We start from the raw sequence: 25,047 nt of genomic DNA, 5'->3' as shown, positions 1-25,047 counted from the left end.
TATAGGAGAGCGCTAGTATCATTACCACTCACTGCCCGGAAGTATCCCGCAACGGGAAGAGCAACTCATCCCGCGATTGAGGTCATTAAAAAGGCTCACGGAATTGAGAGTCGCAATGGCTCATCCCGGTCATTACAGGCGTAGACACAGCAATCTATTCCGTTTCTACGCAATAATTGGATCCAGATTCGAGCAAACAACATGCTCCTAGTCAGTGGCGAGTGCAATTGACCCAAATTCTCCTCCGAATTGAGGAAATCAATTCGCTGCTCGGATTAATTTCATCTTCCTGTTGAGATGACTAAGATATTAATAGGTAAATATTGCTTAGCCTTTCAGAGTCAAACGCACACGATCTTGACTCCAATATTTCAATTTGTACATATTAATTGATATTTCCATAGTTATTCGATTTTCACCCCGCTGATTTTTGCTTGAAATTGTTTATTGAACATCACACTGCGCTTGTACCATTACCAGCAAGAAAAAAAGCACTTTTTTGGGTACATACCTGCCTTTTAATATCCTGAAGGCACATCTAATGTATACGGCATAGGATACTTACCACGCAAAAAAATTAGTTAACGATCCAAATTTAATTAATTTAAATTCAAAAGCACAAATTCCACAAGACTCGAAGAGAAATTCCACAAGACCTATGAAGACTTGAAACCTTAACAGCAGGAAAAAAGCAATTTTTTGGGTGTATACCTGCCTTTTAATACCCTGAAGGCACATCTAAAGTATACGGCATAGGATACTTACCACGCACAAAAATTACTTAAAGATCCGAATTTAATTAATAGGGTAGTTCCCTTCATCAAAGAAACGAAATGCATTGAATGCGATTCCTTACCCACCATTAGTGTATTCATAATATACAAATTATTTGGTTTTAGAAATCCCAGTTTAGAGGAATGGCAACGGTCAATTTTAACCTCATTTGAAAAAGGCCAGATTGGCGCCCATGCGATTCCACTCCACGTGACGTCACATGGACCTAGTTTCTATACGAGTAGATAGGAGTTTTACATCGTCTGAGATTACTAATGCATCCATGAGGCACAGAGCTCAGGGAAACATGTATTAATAATCACCGATTAAAACTGCCTATGGTCGGAAAGTTTCCTTCGTTTGATAGGGGAATAATAATCCTTATTTAAGCCAAGCGCTACCTGCTAGCAGCCTACATCGTATCAGCGCTCAAGCCTCGCCCCAAGGTCACCTCACTTGCGGCAGGGGGAACCAGAACGACGTCACACGGAGTTTTCCCGGCATTCATACTTAGCCGTCGCGTTTTCGCGCGCTTGAAAATTTTCACTTTTCATTTAATCGCAAAAAATAGATATCGTCATATAAAAATCTAAAAGCGTGAAATGCGTTCTGCAGGAGTAATAATCTTTCGATTTAGGCAATAAAAAATAATAGGAAACCACTCTATTAAAATTCTCAACCACAAATTCCACATGACTCGAACCTCTGATACTAGCGTTAAAAAGTAGTCTTCAAGGCTATGAAAAGTATGACACGATGGAAAGATTACAGGTTCTGGGTCTGTAAAATAAGCAGAAGAAGATTATTTTTAGAATTCGACAAAATACTTGTTTTACCGACCCTTAATTATCGTACCCTGGCTGACACTTGCTCGTCACTTCATTTTATTTCCCATAAAAAAGTCAGGCTTGTGTCAGCGTTTGTGCGCGGAAAGTTATTCCCTGCTGTGTACCTTAGAACCACATACTTTAAACATAATCTTTTTAATCTCTATGTCCGAAAGAAACGGCTAATTACGAGAGATGCTTATCCGTTGATATACAACTAGGTAATGAATTAATGAAGGATCTAAGGCTTTCCCGGCGAATATACTTGAGGAAGAGTTCTCGGCTTTCAAGCGTGTCCAAGGGTTTGTCAGCACCGACGTTTCGAGGGCAAAGTCTGCCATCGTCTTCAGGGTGAATGAGCCCTGCGAAAGCCATTATGGCTAGCTATGATTAGAGGAAGCTATGACTGATGGCGGACAAGTATGGAACTGTTTAGCCATTGAGGTTAATGCAATGAAAAATTCACCCGCTACCATTTTCCACCATATATCCAGGGTGAATGAATGGCAGACTTCGCCCTCGAAATGTCGGAGCTGAAAAACCCTTGGACCCGGCTGGAAACCCGAGAACTTTTACTACAGGTAATGAATTCGTGTTCCCCGAGAAATAAAGAACTCAAATACGAAGTGGAACTCAAGACGCGCATTACCATTCCCCTTTTTGGGAACGGAATTTTTCTAACATCCCACGCCCATTGAGACGGCTTGCGAGGTGGCATGTAAATTTGGAAATCCCTTCAGGATATTGCATATGCAGAAGTTAAACATATAATCCACAAATGACTGTACCTGTGAAGGCAGGTGAAAAAACCATCGATACTTGCGCTGAAGGCTAACATATACACAAATATTAAGCTATTCTAGCAGAAAAGAACATGAACATGCATAAAAGGGCGAGCCATGGAAAGCTAAGGCAGAAGAAATTTCCGTTTTACCGAGAACGAGCACTGTTGGAAAGTAGACCTGAGGGCGGGCTTACGTATCTGTGGCAATCGGGCACGGTCCATTGTGGCGCTCGCGTCGAACGGATGAAATGGTTTCATCCGAGCGAAGAAAAATATCGAAAGAAATCCGGTGTCGCGGCGAGTCATGATGAATGGAGATCATGACTCGATAGTTGATTTATTCCACAATTTATTTACTTCGAGAGCGAGGAGGAGCAACGACGACAGCTCATGATTCCGCAAACGACCGCGGTGTCGCAACAATAGGCCATTGTTTACCGCGGAGGAAGCTATGATTGATGGCTGACAAGTATGGAACTGTTTAGCCATTACGGGTAATGCAATGAAAAATTCACCTACTACCATTATCCCCCATAACAACGACCTACATTTCATCTGCATCATCTACATAAGACCCTCTCTCGAGCCACATCAAAGGTGTTAGGTAGGGGGTGATCAATCACCATCGTGTAGCTTGCTAGAGGATGACCACATGCACACCAAACGGTCATAAAAATATAACCCAAAATAATTTTTAAAATAAAATAAAAAAATACGCGCAAACTCATGCAAGGGCAACACTTGCCAGCCGTCAACCAATGAGGGCTCAGGGGAGCCCTTCGAGGATACAACACACCGGGGCCGGGAACCAAGCCAGTGGCTTATAGGCCCAGACACCCGGGGAGGGGGAGGAGAGGAAGGGAAAAAGAAAGAGGCGTCGCCGCGATAGGAGCCCGACGACGCCTCTGGGAGAGGTTAAGGTGCGGAAGGAACGGGAGAGGGAAAAACACCCCAACGCTATAAAAGCGGAGAGGGCCCTACTAATTAGCGAAACCAGGCAAAGCCATTAATGTACCAGCGATTTTAGAGGAATTTCCTATGAGGAAGAAAAATCCATCGATCAAATCGCTAGATGCTTGCCAGCGGTCAGTAAATAATCTCCACAGCTAACTCATGCAAGGTTAAAGCATGGGAAAAATAAAAACATGCAATGAGTCGACCTGCAAGTGACGTCACTAATTCTACGAATTAATTCGAGACACCGTTGCTTTGGGATGTAGGATCAGTCACTGCAGTTCGAATAGTACCCACCCCTAATAGTCATCCCCTATGGGCTGATAGCTCCGGCTGGCTGCCTGTCTAGAAACCCTCCTCCCCTATTCTCATATCCTCCCCATTCAACATTGGATGTCTCACCCTGGAACACTCCCACAACCCGATTCTTCCGATTCAGCCGCCACCCTTCTCCTAGTCCCTAATCTCTCGTCTGTCTGCAGCCTTCCCTACAGCACCCTGGCCTCTCCCACCTTTGTGCGCCGACCCCCCAACAGACAGTGCATCCATCCAAGGGATTGGCCAAGGAAAAAGGCGAGACGGATGTTACGGGGGAGATGCGCTTTATCGAGGTATCTAGGCACTGGCAGCCGACAATAAAAGTAGGCCTGTGCTCCCACTGCAGAACTTGATGGCCGTTAGAGTATAAAGCACAAACGGAGTAAGTCAATTTTCAATGGAGACACTGTTTATTTGCACGTATGTGGAATTATAATTCGTTAGTATACGTAACATTTTTTTGACCATGTGAGAATCCTCTTGCATGCACACCACAAGGACATACAAATGTTACGCACACTCACAAATGATGACTCCAAATCATGATTGACATTCATGTAAAGGCAAAACTTGCCTACATATCATAAAAGCAATCTGCCTATGAAGCTAGAGCATGAAAAATACTGTTATAAATTCAAATAAAATTCAGAAAGATGCATTAAGGAATACATATCTTAGTAAGCTACACCACCGGATAACTAACATATTTCTATATCCTAACGTAGCCGGTATAGTCTCTTATTCATCGTGGAAAAACCGAAATTATAAATATATCTCTTAAAATGATTGCAAGGTTACGAAGATTGCAACGGATTGCGTTTCTTACGAACACGTATTCAATTTTACAGTAATAAACAACTGTCTTTCGGAAAACCGAAATTTTCAAGCGTTTAAAATCGGGAAACTTGATAAAGAAATGGGTTGACTTCTTGTTTCACAATGACTTAGAGGTTGCTTCTTCATGACGCGAAAGTATGGCTTTGTTGATGAATCCAAAACTTATCTGCAACATTTTTGGGAGAAACTACATGATTTCTCAGTTATGGTAAAATTTTCATTTATCACAGATTGAAACAAGTTATTTCTATCTCATTAACTGCATTTATAAGGTTTACATTTGCATTAACGTGGATGTATAATTTGTTAGCATACGTTGTATATTTATGACTGTGTGGTGTGCATGAGGGAATATTCGTTCATGCTGCATGATTGTCTCCTGCCAAACACCCGAGAATTGGCTAGCAGGGTATTAAGAACATGTAGAATTAGATATAAATGTCAGATAATTTTCATAAAACGGGCGTTTTTTTCAACGTTACTATTTGTTGCAGAGCCAGCTGTGATTTGTTTTCTGTTTTTGCTATTCGATGTGTACATTTTTCCTCCATTTTTTGTCATGAAATTTCATATTGAGATACAGTACTCCCATGATGACATGTACTTGTAGACGCATTTTTAAGGGAATTTGCCGCAGAACAATCAACTTAGTTCTATTACATTGAAACACGTCCCCTCAACAATATACCTACACGTTTGGCGTAAGCAGGTGTTCTCTTTCGATACGGTATCTGGTCGCATAGGCTTCATCAGCAATGCAGTTTCGTTAGTGGGGAGTAGAACGGAAGTATAACAGATATAGAGGGTCTGAAAATGCAAATTCGGAAATAGAAAAGGATGTAGAGGCGGAAATAGGAAGCAGACCCTCAGTTAATACAAAATCCGAGGAGTCTAACATAACGGAGTTGTATTTTTCCATGCTGGAATACTAACTCAATGAAGTAAACCTAAGGTTGGTTTTAAAGGTGAGGGTATAGCTCACCCCGGACTAAGCTACTGGCGGGTGAATTTCACAGATTATGGAGTATGCTTACTCCTTTGTCCACATTTCAGTGGCTAACGTGAACAAAGAAGACCAATATGGAAATGGTGTACGTTCGAGATCAAGTTAAGTGCCTGATTCTTCTAATTAACCGATTCAGTTGTGTTTGTATACACGTAGCTTATTTTGTTTGAAAATGTTATTTCTCTGAAATTTTATGCTCAAGAAGAAAGAGAGACATCAGGATTTTAATTAAATATATTTGTAAGTATTTTCTTTGATTACTTTATCCTTTTCACAAATTAATAACGAAGCTGGGGGTATCAATATTGGCACACCCTTCTGCTTACTTTGAAGACACCTAGACTGCCTACGCGAGGATTCACTCGGGAATAGGACATTAAAACCTATTATGTAAGTTCAAGAGCAGTTTATTTTCCGACAAAGATTGCCTTATCATACGAACGCCAACGTACTACGATAGATCAGATTACAAAAAATGACATAAGAGAGATAGATTGTAGAACAGGTGGATTCAGAATATCATGTTTTCCGCGATTCAGAAGAGACCATGACGGCAGCGTTAGGACTAACTCAAGGGGACTGCATAGAGGAGGCCCAATTTCATCTCACAGAAGATTAATGTCAGTTGCCACTTCGGTCCCATTTTAAAAGGTTTTCAAAAATTCCCGCGGCGCGGTGACGAGAGCAATGCGATTCCCCTTTTTTTTCAATGTTTTGCAGTATACCTAATGCTTGTCTTTGCGAGGAATAGCATTGAAAAGTAATGAATTTGATAGATCACATCGTTATGTGTATAAATTTTGCTGAATACCCCTAAGTATGCCTTAAATACCTGTGGTACTCGGATCAATTTATCCGTCAGCGACGCGAGTGGCGACATTTGTAAACCCATTAAAATGCGCCGTGGATGACAGCAAATTTAGAGGCCGCCTCGAGGTTCCTCTTTTGTAATTCACAAAAGAAAAGACGACTTAAATGACTTCCACCGATATATTTTCTTGGTACGACATATTTCAATCCATAGAGGTCAATTTCAAGTACCCTTACTATTAGTAAATATTAGTTACTATAAAGCAAGGCAGGGGCGTAGCGGAGGGGAGGATTTGGGGGATAAACCCCCCCCCCCCCAGAGATCAGAGAAATTTTTATGTTTGATCCATTTTACTTAACTGGATCAGTATTACGTATAGAATAGTATTAGGGTTAATCAAATATCCCTCAGAAAGCCGTAAAACTCGCCATTTTGAACCATTATTCTTAATTTTTTTCTGAAGGAGGGCCCCTGCACCTCCTGCTTACCCTGGCGGGTATGCAATACCGCCACACCCAAAAGTATTAGTTGCGCCTAAAACCCCCCCTAGCCTTAATTATTACCCGCATCCCTGAAGTAAGGTACTTGAAAATGACCTCTATGTATCGAAATATGCCGTACCAAGAAAATAAATCGGTGGAAGTCAACGAAGTCGTCTTTTCATTTGTGAATATCAACTTCCACATAGTTGAGCCAGATAACATTGAACGCTTTTGTAATATTCGTGGACTTACTAATAGGTTAGTTGACTTGTATTGCAGCCTACTAACTTGTATATTCTTTAACGCATGTTTATGAAATGCGCGAAATGCCTCCAAAGCATTTCACGAACGCTGCATTTGAAATTTGTAAACCACCAGCGGTGTAGTACGTCAGGTAATCAGACCTGATGAGCGGGGATGATTCAACCTAAGAGGAGATAAGTGAGCGTCATGATTAGCAATGACTGTACACTTGAATCACGATCCGCGGGCGACAATGGCGCTGTATGCGTGAGTGTCTTCACGTCTCTTCGGTGTAAACCTGCCGACTCACTCAAAATTGTCACCACCGCAATCAGCATTGTGATAAGTTTTTTTATAACACTTTAAGTCAAAAATATATCAGAGACGATACCTTTCATGTGTCGTAAATGATATTCTTTCTCATTTCCAAAGCGATATTCACTAATAATATAATTTTCATCTACTAACTCATTATGGTTATCACCCAGGGATATCAATTTTAGATAAAACTTTAGGCGCCATGTTGTATTGTGTGTTCTAGCTTCATATGCAGATTGCCTTCACAAGTAGTTGGCTATTTTTGACATTGCATGAATGCTGCAGTATAATTTGTTACTATGCGTACCATTTTTACGACCTTATGGTGATCATGTGGGAATCCTCTTGCATGCTGCTTGTTGGTGATTGATCAAATACCCTAAAGGTGTCTCGTAGGGTATTATGTAGATCACTACATATGACTCTACTTGGGACGCGACATAGTGGCCGGATACATAACAGAGTGCGTCGCGGGGAACAGCGAACAAACGCATGCAGTCTAAGCCGGGAGTGGGGACGGAATACTGGATTCTTATCTTCCCTTTTAAATCTCTCCCCCTCGGCCTTTGTGAACACCTCCTATCGCCCTGCGTCCCCAACCCACCTGCCTCGCTATTACATAGTTACCACAGAGACTTCACAAGCAAGTCAAGAGGAACGGAAACTTCAACCCACGAATATTAAAATACAGGAAAATATAGAGAGCGCACTTACAAATATTCGCTGTGTAAAGAAGAGCTGCCAGGTATGTAAAAGGTCGTTACGATAGTCTTGTTAGTGTAACTGACCTATTAGATAAACTCGGATGGGAATCTCTGTCGGACCGTAGATTGAAAAATAGGCTAAACCTTTTAGATACACTCAAGAGCAGTGTCTTTTCTGACGAAGTTAAGCATATCTTACAGACGCCAACACACTACGGAATATCAGATCATATAAGTAAAATAAGAGAGATAGATTGTAGAACAGACAGATTCCGAATGTCATTTTTTCCACGATCAATAGGAGATTATAACGGCAGCGATAGAACTCATAAATAGATGACATGTGGTGTAGCCAACTAACTTATGTAAAACTTAATGCATGTTTATAATTTTATTATTATTTCTAACAGCATATAGTAGTATAATTTGTTAGTATGCGTGACGTTTTGCGGACCATGTGGTGTGCATGTTGGAGTCCAATTGCATGCTGCATGCTGATGATTGATCACCCCCTGCCAAACACCCTAGAGGTGGCTCGCAGGTATTATGTAGATATAGATGTAGATGTTTAATGGATTCGAACAAAGTATACGAGTTAGGAGCAATCAAGTGGTATCTGCATCTACACATCACATGAATTCTATTATTATTTTTTACTTTTAGTATATTAGATTATTAGTTCTGAATTTTATTATAATTTATAACAGCATGTGGTAGTATAATTTGTTAGTATGCGTGAGGTTTTTTGGACCGTGTGGTGTGCATTTGGGAGACCAAGTACATGCTGAATGCTGGCGATTGATCTCCTCCTGCCAAACACCCTAGAGGTGGCTCGCAGGGTATTATGTAGATGTAGATTACCCTGCAAGCTACATTCAGAGGTGTTTTGCAGGGGGTGAACTATCACCAACATGAGCAAGAGGTTTAAAATTTACTTCCACGACCATGCAATACGTAATATACTCTACATATGACACAGTAGCCATTGGATTAATCTCTATTCTACTTATGAAGGCAATAAACTGCCTATGAAGCTAGAAAAATGCAATACATTATGTTAGAAATATTAGGAATATGCAGAAACATGCATTTAGGAATATATAATTTATTAAGCTACACTACCAGTTCACTTACGTATTTCTACGCCCTAAAGATTCTGTTATATTCTCTTATCTATGGAGGAAAAAACGGAATTCTATATCTAAAGCATAGGGCACGTTTAGCGAAAATCAGTAAGATACGTTTAAGGTCGATACGATAACTTAATCGACGTGCGAATTTTAGGCAGTAATTAGTATAGGCATCATTGTCTGAATCTTTTGAATAATTTGCAGGGTGAAATTTTTGAAGACTAAGCCTAGGGTATTCTGAGAAACCACACATACAACAGTGGATAGGACTTTCCGGTTGAGAAGCTGGTGTTTGGTCCCTGCGGTGAATTTCTCCCCCTTCCCGCACAACAACGCAGTGACAAGTTTGACTTGCAAGGTGGACGAGCAGTGTGAGAATTATACGGCCATTTGAGCATTTCCTTTCTATAGTGTATACTTGTCGTAAGTGTGTACCACATATACATCTCGGTCAAATAACTGTCGTAAGTAGAGGAATGAATGCAGCATTCATGGAGAGAGCTACACCATCACATAATTACACGTGCAATTTTGGTAGGCTGGATCAGGGTTAACTCAGGCCACAAACACCTTAGAAGTATCTCGCGGAGTATTATGTAAATGTGTGTAGATGCATCTACATCTACATCTACATAATACCCTGCGAGCCACCTCTAGGGTGTTTGGCAGGGGGTGATCAATCACCAGCATGCAGCATGCATTTGGACTCCCACATGCAAATTGCATGTGGGAGTCCAAATGCAATGCAATGCATGATTGTATCATTATTGTAGCATCTACATATGTACATTACCCCCCATCAAATATCTTACAGGAGGCTCGCAGTATATTATGTAGATACGTGCAAGTATCTACATCTACATAATAATCTGCGAACCACCTCTAGGGTGTTTGGCAGGGGGTGATCAATCACCAGCATGCAGCACAATTCCAAAAAAGTAAGTATCGTTGTTGTAGCACCTACATGTATAGCTAAGTGAATGATGGAGAGGAATTATCACCACCTTCCAATCACCCTAAATGTGGCTCACATGTTATCATGTAGGTATCTCTCCTTTCCTTGAGCCATTCTCCCCTAGCCAGCCTACTCATGTTGACTTTCCCTTTTTGTGACCCTACCACCCTTCAACCTCTCCCATAATCTACCTCCCCTGGTTTTCCCAGCGGATTTTCCGAAACCCCTCCAGCAAGCAACGATCCGCCAACACGTCTCCGCTATCCTCTTCCTCCACAAACGAAGCAGATAACCCCCCTTTCATTTCCTTAAGTTCCATATGCAAGAGGCACCGTTGAAATTTTGACTTAGGCTTTCAGTAATCTTAATGCCACTGATACCTACTGCATATATAATTGACTCTGCGAGTATATTTAATAGCCTACAACATTTGTCAATGATTGTGGTAGAACCTGCATGTAGCTAAGTGCGTGTTGGGGAAAAATACTCGTCCAATACCATACACCCAAGCTGTGCCTCGAAGAGTATCGTGTATATGAAGCTGAATATATTTGTTCACCATTATTTTTTGCGGTAAGCCTTTGACTAGATATAAAACATAAATGGATAGAATTATTTTCATAAATAGGTAATCTAGTCGGAGATTTTATCTTTCCATACTGCGGCATTTAAGTCACAGTCTTGCGTTACAAGGAGCACTGCATACCCGGTGGATTTTCACACTACATGCACTAATACTTGTGTTTTATTTTCATTATTACATACATATTTTTATATGTGGTGCGCCGTTGGGGTACCTCCTGCATACTGCATGATAATGATTTGAAATCCCCAGCATGCTGCGTAGTGTATGTTAACGTTGTGCATGGTGGACGTTGGTGATGGTTGCATGTTGATAATGGTACCTCCAGCCAAATTCCTCTTTAGGTAGCTTGTCCGGTAGTATGTAGATGTAACCTAAATGACGCGTAGTGCATGTTAGTGGAAGTAAATTTTAATCCTCTCGTGGATGCTGGTCATGGTCCACCACCTGCCAAACACCTCTGCTGGTTGCTTGCAGGGTAATATGTAGATTCAAATGTATGTTATAAGTGTGATAATACCACTGGTATACTGTGGTATACTCTGAAGTCTTTCGCGGTCAGTGAGGCAACTCAATTTAACCCATTAAACATAATGAAAACACTTGTCTATTCTCACTCGACTCCATTCGTACCGTCCCAGATCTTCTTGAAAATGGCGTTATGTGCCGAAACCTAGGGCGATAGACAGAGGCGTAGCCAGGGGGTGGTCCGGGAGACCAGGACCCCCCGAAATATAAAAACACAATTATTTTCCTTCATTAAAGAAAAAAAATTAAGCATCATGAAATTAAAAAATATTTCTTTAGCAGATGAAGTTTTTTCGGTAATGAAAAGTGTTAAAATTAAGTTAAAACCCATTACTTAGTACCCTGTTTTCCAAAACATTTTCCTCCCTGGTTTTGGACCCCACCCGAACGAAATACCCGGCTACGCCATTGGCGGTAGAAATAAAGAAGTGAGGGAATAAACAAATGCTTTCATTATGTTAAATACCAAAGATTTCCACCGAATTTCACCGGAAACTCTTTATCTTTTATCAACATCACCCATCTAATGCCAGCAAATGCTCCCAACACTTCTCTCCTTCAATTGGTGAAGGCCCTGAACTTCCTTCTTACAGCGGCCGTCTCCCCCAATTCCACTCCCTCCCCTAGTCAGCTTGAATCAAACTCCCCTACACTCAACCCCCGAATGATATCGCCCCTGCTGCACCAACCGCCCTGCCCGAGGCTCCCCTCTTCTTGATAACACATGGCACCGAGTTCATTGAACCCGAAGCGACGGACGGAAGGCAGAGAGTGCCGTGGATGCACCACCCCTTCCGAATCAATCTCGCATCTTACGCACTTGCTACCTCCTTTAACACGCCTGCCGCTCACAGATCAAACTGAAATTCGCCAAAACGTGACTACTTAACGACACGTTCGGAGAATCTAGAACTAAAAAATTACCCCAGAAACAGGTGGCAATAAAAAAAAAAACTCGCTGCGGACTGGATTCGAACCTACGCGGGTAGAACCCATTGGATTTCAAGTCCAACTCCTTAACCACTCGGACACCACAGCTTTGCCATATGGTGAACACAGTCAAGATGTAATAACAAATATTAGGTAGCTGGCAATACCCTTCTACATTCCTTTCCCATATGCCTAGATTATCCCTTATAAAGCGTTCGCTTGAACGCCGCATGTCTGCCCTATTAACTATGTGTCTCACGATGTTGACCTTAATCTTTTCTCCTCAGCCTCATTCATCAAACTTACAATGTCTCATTTCCCAGAAAATCACAAAAACTGGACAAAACATTTACATTTCATCATTTTTTCTCTTTGGTCTTTCCACTGCTGCGTACATATTACACGAGTATTTTGAAACATCATTACGCTTTATTTTTTTGTCTTGTGTGTGTTATTTTTAATTAATCTATTTATTAATTCTTTACTGCATCGTTTTAAAATGACTGTATTGCTGCATGCGAGCTAAGAAATAAGTAAACAATTCTCACTTTCTCGCACTGTTCGTGGTGGAGGACTTGACAGGGTTGTAGGAGGGTAGATAGTTCTGCAATCAGCCCTCCAGAGTCGGTTACGGCCTTGTTTTAACTTAGAATAAAAAAAATGTCTCTCTCGGCGGTTAAGTAGAAGTGAGCTTTCTTACACCGCCAGATAATCATTGTTTCATCTACCTCGTAACCTAGCAGGAAAGAAATCAGTTGCTGGCCCTCTTCAAGACAGCCGGAAAAACAGCAACTGAATAACACTTTATTTTCTTCATGGTAAAACGTAAATTAATGAAAATATTAACTATCACATGATATGTGGTACAGATTTGTAATCTCCACAATTGCAACTTAAATTTCATGCTAATATTTTTAATCGAAATACAATGTTTTTTTTCATATATTTATATTTACCTGACGGTATTCAACTACACACCCTGTGGCTATCTTCGAATGCGTATTGTCAACAATGGCATGAAGATCTGAATCAAACGTAAGTACTGAATAACGTTTGAAGAATCTAATACTAAAAGAAATCATCCCTGAACTGGTGGAAATCCGAAAAAAATTCGCTGCGGACAGGATTCGAACCTGCGCGGGTAGAACCCATTGGATTTCAAGTCCAACTCCTTAACCACTCGGACACCACAGCTTCATGATACCTCATATATTGTCAAGATTCAAAAACTAATTTCAGGTACCTCTCATCTACATTTTTAGTCAAAATTACCGAATATTATTAAGGCCCGTGCTGCTAACAGGTTGATATCTAAGAAAAGAATTATCACCAAGATGATTAAAGAAAACAATCTCAAACTTCACCGGGACTTAAATTCCTGCCTATGGCTCATTTTTGACCCCTGCAGGGACGTCCATATCAAACCATACTATAAACAAGATGCCTCAACGTCAAATACAGTAAAGAGTGCCTTCTGGCATCCTTTTTGTTTGCTCTATTTAAAAACAAATCATGCAAGTACGGAGGCGTAACTAGGAATATGCTTTTGGGGGGGATGAGACGACCCTCCACCCCCAGGAAACGGGGTTTGGGGGTTTCGGGAAATTAATGAAATAAAAAAATGACATACCCGGAAATACATTTTATATCACTTTGGCACTAAGAATGTAACTCTATGAAGATGCAGTTATGATGCATCAAAACTAGACAATGGTTTTAAATAACTTGTTTGTTTCTCTAATGCTTTGGGGGGGATTTATCCCCTCATCCCCCCATAATTACGCACTGCGTAAGTATCTGTATGATTTGTTCCTTAGTTGTCCCTCTGTCTCTACAATGTTCACTAGGTATCACTCTAATCTATAGTATTTCCTAGGGTATCGCACCACTGTTTACGGTAAATAATTTCTCATTACAGCTTTTCAAAAATGGAAAATAAAGCCAACTGAAGTAAAAAATTGCATAAATGTTAAAACATTTAAAGTAAAATATTATTATTTTTTACTTTCTCGGGAATAATATAAGTTATTTTTTTTTAAATTTGTGCTCTTGTTATTATGGTTCTTTTTTGGCTGTGCCATTTTGTTATTTGTTGAGATAAGAATAAATGAGATTTTTGTGTCGTATCAAATCCGGCTTAATGCATATATTCATAGGATGTTTTTACTCAGGTCATTCGTTAGCACGACTCATTAGAATTTTATTTTTTGCCATCGTTCTATCTGGAGTTGCTACGGGAATTATTAACCTTTGGTGAATATTTCTTGAGCACGGATTTTCACGTAAATATGAAATTAGGCTTTATATTTTTATACATTTTTATGGCACGCATGTGGGTATACTCTTGCATGCTACATGTTGATGATTTGTCACCCACTGCCAAACACCCGATGATGATGACACGCAGGGAATCATATAGATGAATAGCGACAAACTATGATTAACCTCCCATTACCTTTCGTCACTATCCCACCCACCCCATTGACCAATTATGTTTGAGATCGCGAATCTCCTGCATCTATACCGCATAATGTTCAAGTTTTTTCGCTTCATCATTGTATAAATGGATGAAGATCTCTATCATTCAATTTAGAATATTTTTCGGTCAATTCCTAACTGCTGCGAAGTCTTATTCCTTGGATTATAACCGAAGGCATTTCCTCGATTTTAGGAAATTTCCTGGCAAGCGGATACCGGGGAACAGCAATGAGGGATGAGATGGGATCTTGTGAACAGAAGAAGTCGGTCCCCTCCTTCGATTCATCGCGTTGGTCTCCCGTCCCCTATTTGGAATCAGACACATTAGGGGGAGCGAACAAGGGAGAAGACGCCTTCGAGACGACAATAGAGGGGGTGGAATAACGACGGAGTTCGCTTTCTCATGGGAGCAGAGATATAGCGGGGTGCTACGCCACGTCTTCAGATGGTTACCCACACATTCGACATATCCAGTGACGGTTAGAGTACCAATTGAAAGTAAATTCACGCAAAAATCATAATTTGTAAAAGTTATACTTACTTACTAGAGATGTGACTACATTTGTTCGACCTAGCATTTTACATTGATAGGTGGGCATCTTTCCTCGCCTATCCTAAGAATGTGAAGCATGTGCGTCTGGGTCAAAGGACTGTTGTAAGTAACGGAAGGATTGGTGCATTCTTGGAGAGAGCTAAACGGTCAGTGGCGCAGCTAGGAATTAAGGATGGGGAGGGGTGTAGCTACAACTATTACCGGGGTGTGTGGGGGTATGGAATACCCTCCAGAATGAGTGGTAGGTGCGAGATTAATAAATTGCGGAATTTTAAAGATAATGGTTCAAAACGTTAGTTTTACGGCTTTCTGAGGGATATTTTATTCATACTATTCTATTAGTAATATCAATCCAATTGAGTAAAATGGATTAAACTAAAACATTTCTCTGAGCTCTGGGGGGGGGGGGGGGGAGGGTTTATCCCCCAAAACCCCCCTCACTGCGCCACTGATTGTGGTATGCTAAATTACAATTAACCCAGGTAACAAATACCTTAGATTCACATTCACAAATTACCCTGAAACCGTATATATGACACAATATTTTAGCTTAATTAAACGACAGCCTCGAGCTTGTATCAACAATACGATTGCATAATCTCACCCATTTTAAGATTAATTGATTCAGACTATTGTAGTGACATATTTTCACCCAATCTTTATCAATCAATGCCCTTAAAAATCAGGGTATTAAATAATGTGTCGCAGAAGCTGGTAGCCAAAATAGAAAAAGTTTTCACGGTTACTGCATCTACATCTGCAAAATACCCCTCTAGGCCACCTACCAGCCACCTCTAGGGTGTTTGGCCGGACGTGATCAATCACCAGCATGCAATTGGATTCCCACATGCACACCACACGTTACAAACGTTACAAATACTGACAAATAATTCTACCACATTCATTCATAGGCAAAACTAGCCAACTACTCATTAATGTTTTCTGCCAATAAAGCTAGAATACACAAAACATGCTGTTAAAAGCGATAAGAAAATTCAGAAACATGTATTGAGGAAAACATAAGTTAGTAGGCCACACTATAAGTAAACTAACTAATTAGTAAGTCCTAACGCTGCCGTTATAATCTCTTATCGTCCGTGGAAAAAAGGACTATCTGAATCTACCTGTTATTCAACCTAGCTCTCATATTGTATGTATATGATCTGATCTACCGTAGCATGTTGGCTTCCGTGAGATATGGCTGACGGAGTTAGGGGGTTAAAGCCTTCCATGCCCCTCACCCCCTGACTAAGAGCCTGAATCTGAACAAGCATGAGCTTACCCAGCTAGGGGCAGGAGGGGGCAGCTGCCCCCCGCCCTAGAAGCAAAAATCGCAAATGCCTTGTTTCAAGCAAATTATTTTAAAAACTAATAAAGAGCTGTTACAGTTTCCTTAAAATGTTGGTTTCGTTCACCTTTTCCATGTTTAAATCTTAACTATAATTTGAAAAACCACGGCTTGCCCCCCCCCCCCCCCTGGTTTCGATGCTGAGAACGCATTTGTGAGCAAGCACGCACACACTGCAGTCAGAATGCCGGTGCAGTTGCACTCTTGCTTGTTTCTCTCGGCCGGATTGCGTTATCGTCCTCCCCCATCCCATTCCAAGGCGCACTTCTTCCAAGGTCGCCGCTTTTAAAGCTCGACTCGGAGCAGCCACACTCAGCCTGCAGTCTGCGGAGTACATACGCATCTCCTACTCATTCCCTCCCCCATTACCACGTGAGTATTCCTCACTCACTCTCCTCATAAGCACACAAGTCTTGTTGACACTATATATCGCGCGAGAACTACTCGTATCAGTACGAACACCTTTTTTCCCTTTCCCAGGAAATTATCATATACATCTACATAATACCCTGCGAGCCACCTCTAGGGTGAAATGAAAATACACAACTCTGGTAATTTTCTAGCGAAAAGTTACCAGGGTTGTGTATTTTCATTTCAGCATGGATTTTCACAAAGTAAAAGCCGAATCGATTGAACACCTCTAGGGTGTTTGGCATGGGGTGACAAATCACCAACATGCAGCATGCAAGAGGACCTCCACATGCACACCGCACGGCAACGGAAATATTATGCATATAAGCAAAAAATACATGCTTATTCATAAAAAAACTTGCGAATGGTAATGCAGGATCATGCGATCAAAAATAGAACATGTTCTAATTTTCGTTGAATGATCATGCGCATGACGGATCATTCGCGAATTTTTCCGTCATACACGGCGAATGATTTCATTCGCATGATCATTCAGCATGATCATTCGCCAGATCATTCGCCGTGTATAGCGGCCTTAATAAGTCCTAGAGCAAATACATGCAAGAGTAGAACTATGAAAAAAGAAAACATGCAATGAGTGATCCTAGCGAGCGACGCCATTAATTCTATCAATCGAGACAACGTTGCTATCCTTAATAGCACGAGGGAAGAATGACATTTTAAATCTCTCTGTTTTGCAGTCTATTTCTTTCATTTTATTCTCATGATCACGTCTACTATAGTGCGATGGTAAACGAAGGATGTGGTTCACGTCGTCAGAGAAAATATCTTCTTCGAATTTCCTAAGTAAGTTAAGCCTATACTTCGATCTACGTTCCTACAAAGATTCCCATCCTAACCATTCCCATATACATCTACATTCTATTGCATGGTGCACATGTTGGTGATTGATCAACCCCTGCCAAATACCCTATAGGTGGCTCGCAGGGTATTATGTAGATGTATATCGACGGCTAAGCTCTAACAACACGTATCTCAATAATAGCAACTTTTCAGGAGAGCAAAAAAACGATAATTTTTTATTACTTGTGCACCGAAATTAAAAACCAAAGGTTCATAGAATAAAAAAAGAAGGATTCATTTACAAACAAAGACTTGATTTTGCTTGTATTTTCTTTTTTTAATGCTATTACACTCTGCTTAAGATACCTGTCTCAAACAGTCCGAATCTGAGATACGTGTTGTTAGAACTTCGATATACATATTAGCTGCAAGCCACTTAAGAGTGGTGTCTGAACCGTCTAGGGGGTAAACAATCTCCAACATGCACCAGAGGTTTGAAATTTACTTCCTCGAACGTGCACTACGCAACGTGAACGCTACATCTAAATCTACGTAAAACCCTGCGAGCCACCTCTAGGATGTTTGGCAGGGGGTGATCAATCAGCAGAATGCAGCGTGCAATTGGACTCCCACATGCACACCACACCGTCCAAAAAACGTTACGCATACTAACAAATTATACCACCATACATGACACACGAGCTATTGGATTTACATATGTCCTCCTTATGAATCTGCCTATGAAGCTAGAACATTCAAAATATGATGTCACAAATACTACCATAATTCTCTTAAACATGATGAAAGTACTTGCCTAATTCCACACTTCCTTATTTCTACCGGCCAAGGTTTCGGCATATGCCATTTTCAAAGTATACAAATTTTTGATGACAGCCTATGCATAATTTTCAAAAGTATTGTACCTTAAAAATGGTATTATGTACCAAAACCGTGGACGGTAGAATTGATGACGTGTGGAAGTAGACAAGTGCTTTCACAACGTTAAATATCGAAGATTTCCGCCGAATTACTCTGGAAACTGTATCTTTCCTAATAACTCGCATCTACATAGCGCATCCACACATCATGCGTAGCTTGAGAGTCTTCCGCGCTGACCTTGGTCGTCACGGCGAATGCCCGTTGCTTGAGACCACCTGCGAGGAGTCGGAACAGGAGCACTGTTTCTCAGCACATGGCTGACAGCGACGGAAAGAGCAGCACCTGCAGCTAAAGCAGTTCTTTCCCTCTCTCATCTCGCAAAGGAAACGGAACAAAGAGAAACCGACGGGACACGAAAGGCATTCCCCTACACCACTGCGCACATACTAACATCGAACCATAGAGTACCCTTCATTTTAGAATATTGAGAGACGTTCTGATTTTCCACTCTACTCTGATCAATTTGACGATACAGGCTGTTTCAGGAGAAATCTGTAATGCTTCAGGTGGTAGGGAAGACAATTTTAAGCATTTTTTTCCTTATACTAAATTTAATCTCCGAGCTTAATTAATTAAACGAGAGCTTTGAGCGAATATCCCCCTATATTACCCATGCCAAACACCTTAGAGGTGGCTCGCAGGGTATTATGAAGATGTAGTTACCATGGAAACTATTTTAATATTGGGTAACCAACCTTTTCGACATTTTATTTAATACCCTCCACTTTACGATTACGAATACGATGGCGAAATCTAACTTATTTTCCGACTAATTGTATCAAACGATTTTAATAGCACATTTTCGTCCGACTTCAATTGCGTAATGCCTTAAAAATCCAGAGTATTAAATGCAATGTCGAAAAGGCTCGATACCCAAGAAAAACTATTTTCATGGTATCTGCAAAATGCTTGCGGGATCAAACCAGGGTGAGACCCTCGGCGACGAGTGAAAAAAAACTTCGAAGTGCGAGGTGGCCCACGGAAAGCAAATGGACCCCCTACCCTGAATACGTGAGAGTTACACACTTCAGGCCATGGCAGGGGTGAGATCCACGCCAACTTCCCAGAGACTAACTTTCTGGTTGAATTTCTCGACTCGACTAGATCCGTCGTTTGATGTTGCCATCGTAAAAATCTGCTACTATGGTGATTAGAAAAATCCAACCTTCCCCAAAGTACATAAGGCCTCGGTAGCGCAGTAGGCAGCGCGTAAGTCTCATAATCTTAAGGTCGTGAGTTCGATCCTCACCCGGGGCATATATTTTTACCGTCATAGTGCATCTGATAGAGCATCCGACCGGTAATGGGTAGGTTCTGAGTTTAAGTCCCAGGCAGGCCTTTTCAGGAATTTTTACACTCTGATTTCTGGCTTATTTCATCTACAACATTGCCGCTGTCCTTGTCAATTTTCTGTTGTGTATTACTATCCATTCTTTCCTATCTTATGAATTAATTTATACATAAGATTTTTCAATGGATATATCATTTTTTGGTGATTGATCACCTCCTGCCAAACACCCAAGAGGTGTCTCGCTGCGTATTATGCAGATATTTTCGATGAGACGCGGCCCATCGAAATTTAGAGCTAATTCTTCCCCTTAGGTTCCATTTCCTCTGCCTGACGCATCTGTAGGTAGCTTGCAGAATTATATGTAGACTTAATGTGCAAGATCATGAAATGGGGAATGTCGAGAAAAGTTTAAATGGACCAGTTTAACCATTCTGGTGTAACATAAGGAGAAGTTGAGAATAGGCTATTTGACACACTAAAGTTTAGAAAATCATTAACCTAAACGGCTACACATGTCGATGAAAAGTAGCGAATAAATGGCTCACGACATTACATACAGTCATACAAAACAGAATTGCATTTATTGGAGAGGTTTTCAGTCTAACGGTCTACGAATCACGGGTCTACAAAAATGGAAATGCGCGATGCATATCCATATATCTCCACTGAATCTTCACCACACCGCGAAAGCCTTGAAAAGGATAAAAGAATATTTTTTGTTTTATTTTTTTAATTCTTTTCGGTTTTATTTTACTTTCTGCTTGCGGAGGCCTATATATGACTGAGAGAAGAGAAACATGAATCGGTTGCTAAAGATAGCCAAAATTTTACGAGCATCCAACCACTTCAATGTTACTCTCCTTCCTTCATCTACATCTATATAATACCCTGCGAGCTACCCCTAGGGTGTTTGGCAGGGGGTGATCAATCACCAGCATGCAGCATGCAATTGGATTCCTACATACACAAATGTAACTTCGGCGTAACCATATACGCACCAGCGGGAAAAGAATTCATCAGCGTTGACGCACATATTAAGCTAAAGGTGCAGCAAAGTGTATTAGAGTCAGATTCAGTCGAAAGGAAGTGTGCGTTGACGTCCAAAGTGACGTCGAAGATAGGAAAAACACATGAGCCGCCGGTGTAAAACTGGATGACCAGCAAATATTTGACCGTGAAGAAGCATACTCATTAGAGAAGAGAAAGTGATGAAAAACGCAAGAGCATGAGCCTTAAATACGAAAGTGTATACATTGAATGCACAGTAGATTTGTTCATAGGATTGCCGGACCAATAAGCTACCAGTGTTTTTTTTTTTTAGTAAGAACTGAACTCAGCAGATCTCTGCCGCAAGAACCTATACCAGTGTTTCAGAATAAGCCCCGATGGAATTCTATTTTAATCGTACGCATAACCTCAATCCCCGGAGCAGACTTGACCACCTTGTAGATATTACTTACTAGGGTAACGTGAAACTTTATCAAAACATTTGCAGTCGACATAAAAATATAAATTACAGCCCAATTAGGCTATGGAAATGGACAATAGACAGTATCATAAATTTATTTAAAGTATTTTTTTCTTTATTTTTTATCATGCGTAAACACAAATATTTTTTAATATTAGGGTTTCGAATTTTTTTGAATGTTTTCATGCTACTTGGCTACCAGAACAATAGGAATTATAATGTATGGTACTTTATAATTTTTTAAAGGCAACTATAGTCATTTCATTCTTTGTTGTTGTAAGTGACCCTGAGTATCCTAAAAAAATGGAGCGAAACATCGGTGGTAAAATTCGATGAATTATTATTAAAATGACCAAACCTCAATAAAAGCATCCCCATCATTAACAAAATCGAGCCCAGCAATAGTCCGAGTAAGGAGTAGGTACGCATATATTTTCGCACGCCTGTGGCATTTTTCTCCCCTGTCAACACTCGAAGTAACGTCAACATGACGACGCGTCGTCGTGAACTTGAGCAATGACACGCGTAAGACAGATGACTGCGATGGATGCACACGCGAAAGCTATTAGTGTTTCAGTTTCTCTACCTTGGCTCCACCATATGGTAGATGGAAGTGGTGATAAATCAATGGAAATTGATAGCTAACCATGATCGATTATTGACAACGATTCTCGACTTCTGATGTTATCAGATTATTGACAGCAGTCGCACATTTCCTAAAACATGGCATCCTTCGGTGGTCTCCTGGGGCGAGCTATCATCAAATAATTATTTTTATCCGATACATTTCCAACCATACAACACAGGTAAATAAGATAAAACGGTAAAAAAAAACTTTTTGGCTGACCTCCTCCTAAACACAGGTAATTAATAAGCAATGACATAAATTTCAATTCTTAAAAATATGCAAGAAGGATATCAAAAACAAGAAAAAAAGTACCAAAACCTAAGAAATTTGAAGCAGCATTTTCAATTAAAAGAAAAAATTTAAAAAAATAAAATAAAAAAGTTACCAGATTGGGACAAACAATGAATAATACTCAACAATCTATCAAATCTCAATTATAACAGTTTATTCTGATAGACTGCCTCTGAAATTTGTAAAAAATTACTTGATTTTTGTCTTTTTCACACAAATATCACTTCATACCAACGTGCCTTCGGCGCGGCCACTTGCATGAGATTCGTGAAATATTTATTTTTTATATTTCCTTCTAACTTCCCCGTGAACAGCATATAAAGGCCTTTACAACGGAGGATTAACAAAGGACGTCACAAGCATCCATTCCCTGGGTAGGGAACACCTACCAAGGCGGAATTCGAACTCACGACCTTCGGTTTGGCAGGCGAGGACTTTACCCCAATGCCACCGAGGCCAGCAAAAAAATATGCCCTCGGGTGAGCTCCAACCACCAACCTTTCGGTGTACAGCCGAACGCGCTAGGCGATTGCGCCACGAAGGCGATGAAAGTGTGATAATATAGTATAGTTAAAGTGAAACTCGGGCAAATAACTTCCATTGCCATGAAAAATTTCTGATAGCTGACGAAGCCTCAACTGTTTACATTGGGGCGTGTACCCGTTGGAAAGATAATGATACAAAATTTCGTTACCCGATCAACTGGGACAATAATAACTTTCTATATCCGAGATTTACAAGTACGTCCCACTTATCAGCACGCAAAGAAGAGTGGCAAATTGCGAAAATAGTTTGGGAATGTGCTTTTTGGCCTAGATTTTCCCTGCTTGAAGCCCTCGGTCATGGTTTAAGCACGCTTATGAGCCTTGAAATTAGAACCGTGGCCGTGTATAAAAAATGTAATTATTAGATTTTTTGGATAATTTAAATTTATGAAATTCATAATTTTTAGGCCTCGGTGGCGGCGGGGTAAAGTCCTGGTCTGGCACACAAGAGGTCGCGGGTTCGAGTCACGGGTAGATTGTCCCTATCCAGGACATAGATTTTCGTGAACGTTTGATTGTTAAGTTAAAAACCCCGATGTAAAAGGCCAATGGTGCTGTTTCCGGTGGTAAAAGGATAAAAAAAGTAATAAATAACTAATAAAATAATTATCCCCTTGCCGACGTTTCGCAGGCTCGTTCTACAACTTGATACATGCATATACCTACATCAATTTGGATCGGATTTGAAAAAAATAATGACCCGTATTTTTTTAAATTTTACTCCAATAGATGATGCAATCACTGCTAGTACTTCCTCAGACAGAGGTTACTAACATGCAAACCAGCGTTAAAATATTATTTAATCTCATGCCATAGAATAATTATAAAAATGATTCATTTAGGCACTTGAGGCATAAATAATATGTTCTTCCAAAATTTACACCAGTTGATGAGGGGTAGAATATTAGAAGAAGGGTTAGAAGTACCGACCACAAATGCTGACAAGTACTTGGCTGCACATTTTATATCTGAAGACGATAGCAGATTCAGCTTCGAAAGGCTGGGATCGAGTACCCAAAACCTCACCCGGTGAGAAATCGGAGAATCATTCCTTCTAACACGCACGCTTTTCGTGCAGTTGCCAATACACACGGACTTGTAAAGTTTCCCATAGTCAAAGAATTGATGAATCCAAGGTCTCGATGACCGCTAACGATTGGAATTTCGCGAAATGGCGATCCTATAACCTAGGCTAAGTGTTCTCCGGTTGAATCCTCATGGGCATCGACGGAGAGGATGGGGGTTCGGAGGGGGCGGGGGAGTTGACGTGGGAGAGGGTGGGGGTAGAGGGCGGGGCACATGGCGGAGTCGATTCATTTGCTCAAGCGCAGTGGAACGACGGCCAGCTGTGGGCGACAAGGGACGTCGCTTGGAATAATAATGTATTCATTGTCCACTGAGGAAGGACACGGAGTGGACGGCACATCAAGTCCGCCGTATATATATATTTACGAATGCCGAGGGCTCGCTTTCGCACGCCAGCCGACTCAAGAAGAAACGGAAAATCCGTCTAAAAAAAAGTGCAAATGTGTCGCAAAATACAAACATCTCCTTCACAACGGACAACGGTGGTAACAAAGGACTCTCACAATCAGTCTAATTAGTTTGATATAATATATACCAACACAAACATCTTAATATATTATTATTCGAATTACTCAACGTAAGTTTTGAAATTTGAATAAGGGATGAATACAGTTTCCCTTCGTAAGCTTAAAGAGGAATACTTATGTACGCAATAGAATTATGTAGGCACTAAATATCAATATCTAGTGCCGATGCGCAAGAACTCTTTTTTTGCAGGATTTTTACATAAATGTGAGTTGACTATACCGTGCTAGGACGTAACTCTGAAGCGAATCGAATTAATGCATTTATTTTTACCGGACTCTTTCGTACATTTGACCACATTATGAAATATCGCAATGTTTGATAAGATTATGCAAAAACACCAGCAAAAAATCAAAAGCTTTTTATTATTTTCATAAAATTTTAAGAATAATTAGCAAAACTACTCCGTTTAATACCTATTTGACAGTTATTTACAAATATAAGACACGGTCTCAGGCGTTATTTTGTGGAATTGCTTCATTATTGAATAAAGTAA

General features: G+C 40.5%; 3 non-coding genes across 3 annotated transcripts; 1 reads left to right on the top strand and 2 right to left on the bottom strand.

Moving 5' to 3' along the window:
- Positions 1-12,210: 12,210 nt before the first annotated feature.
- Positions 12,211-12,292, bottom strand: Trnas-uga. The gene has a single exon. It is a non-coding gene; the product is annotated as a tRNA-Ser (tRNA).
- Positions 12,293-13,296: 1,004 nt separating this feature from the next.
- Trnas-uga lies at positions 13,297-13,378 on the bottom strand. The gene has a single exon. It is a non-coding gene; the product is annotated as a tRNA-Ser (tRNA).
- Positions 13,379-19,901: 6,523 nt separating this feature from the next.
- Positions 19,902-19,974, top strand: Trnam-cau. Its single transcript has one exon. It is a non-coding gene; the product is annotated as a tRNA-Met (tRNA).
- The last annotated feature ends 5,073 nt before the right edge of the window (positions 19,975-25,047 follow it).

The sequence above is a fragment of the Ischnura elegans genome, chromosome 9 (genome assembly GCF_921293095.1).
Source record: "Ischnura elegans chromosome 9, ioIscEleg1.1, whole genome shotgun sequence".
In the NCBI taxonomy this organism is placed as follows: Eukaryota; Metazoa; Arthropoda; class Insecta; order Odonata; family Coenagrionidae; genus Ischnura; species Ischnura elegans.
This window is presented reverse-complemented; position numbering and strand designations above follow the sequence as displayed.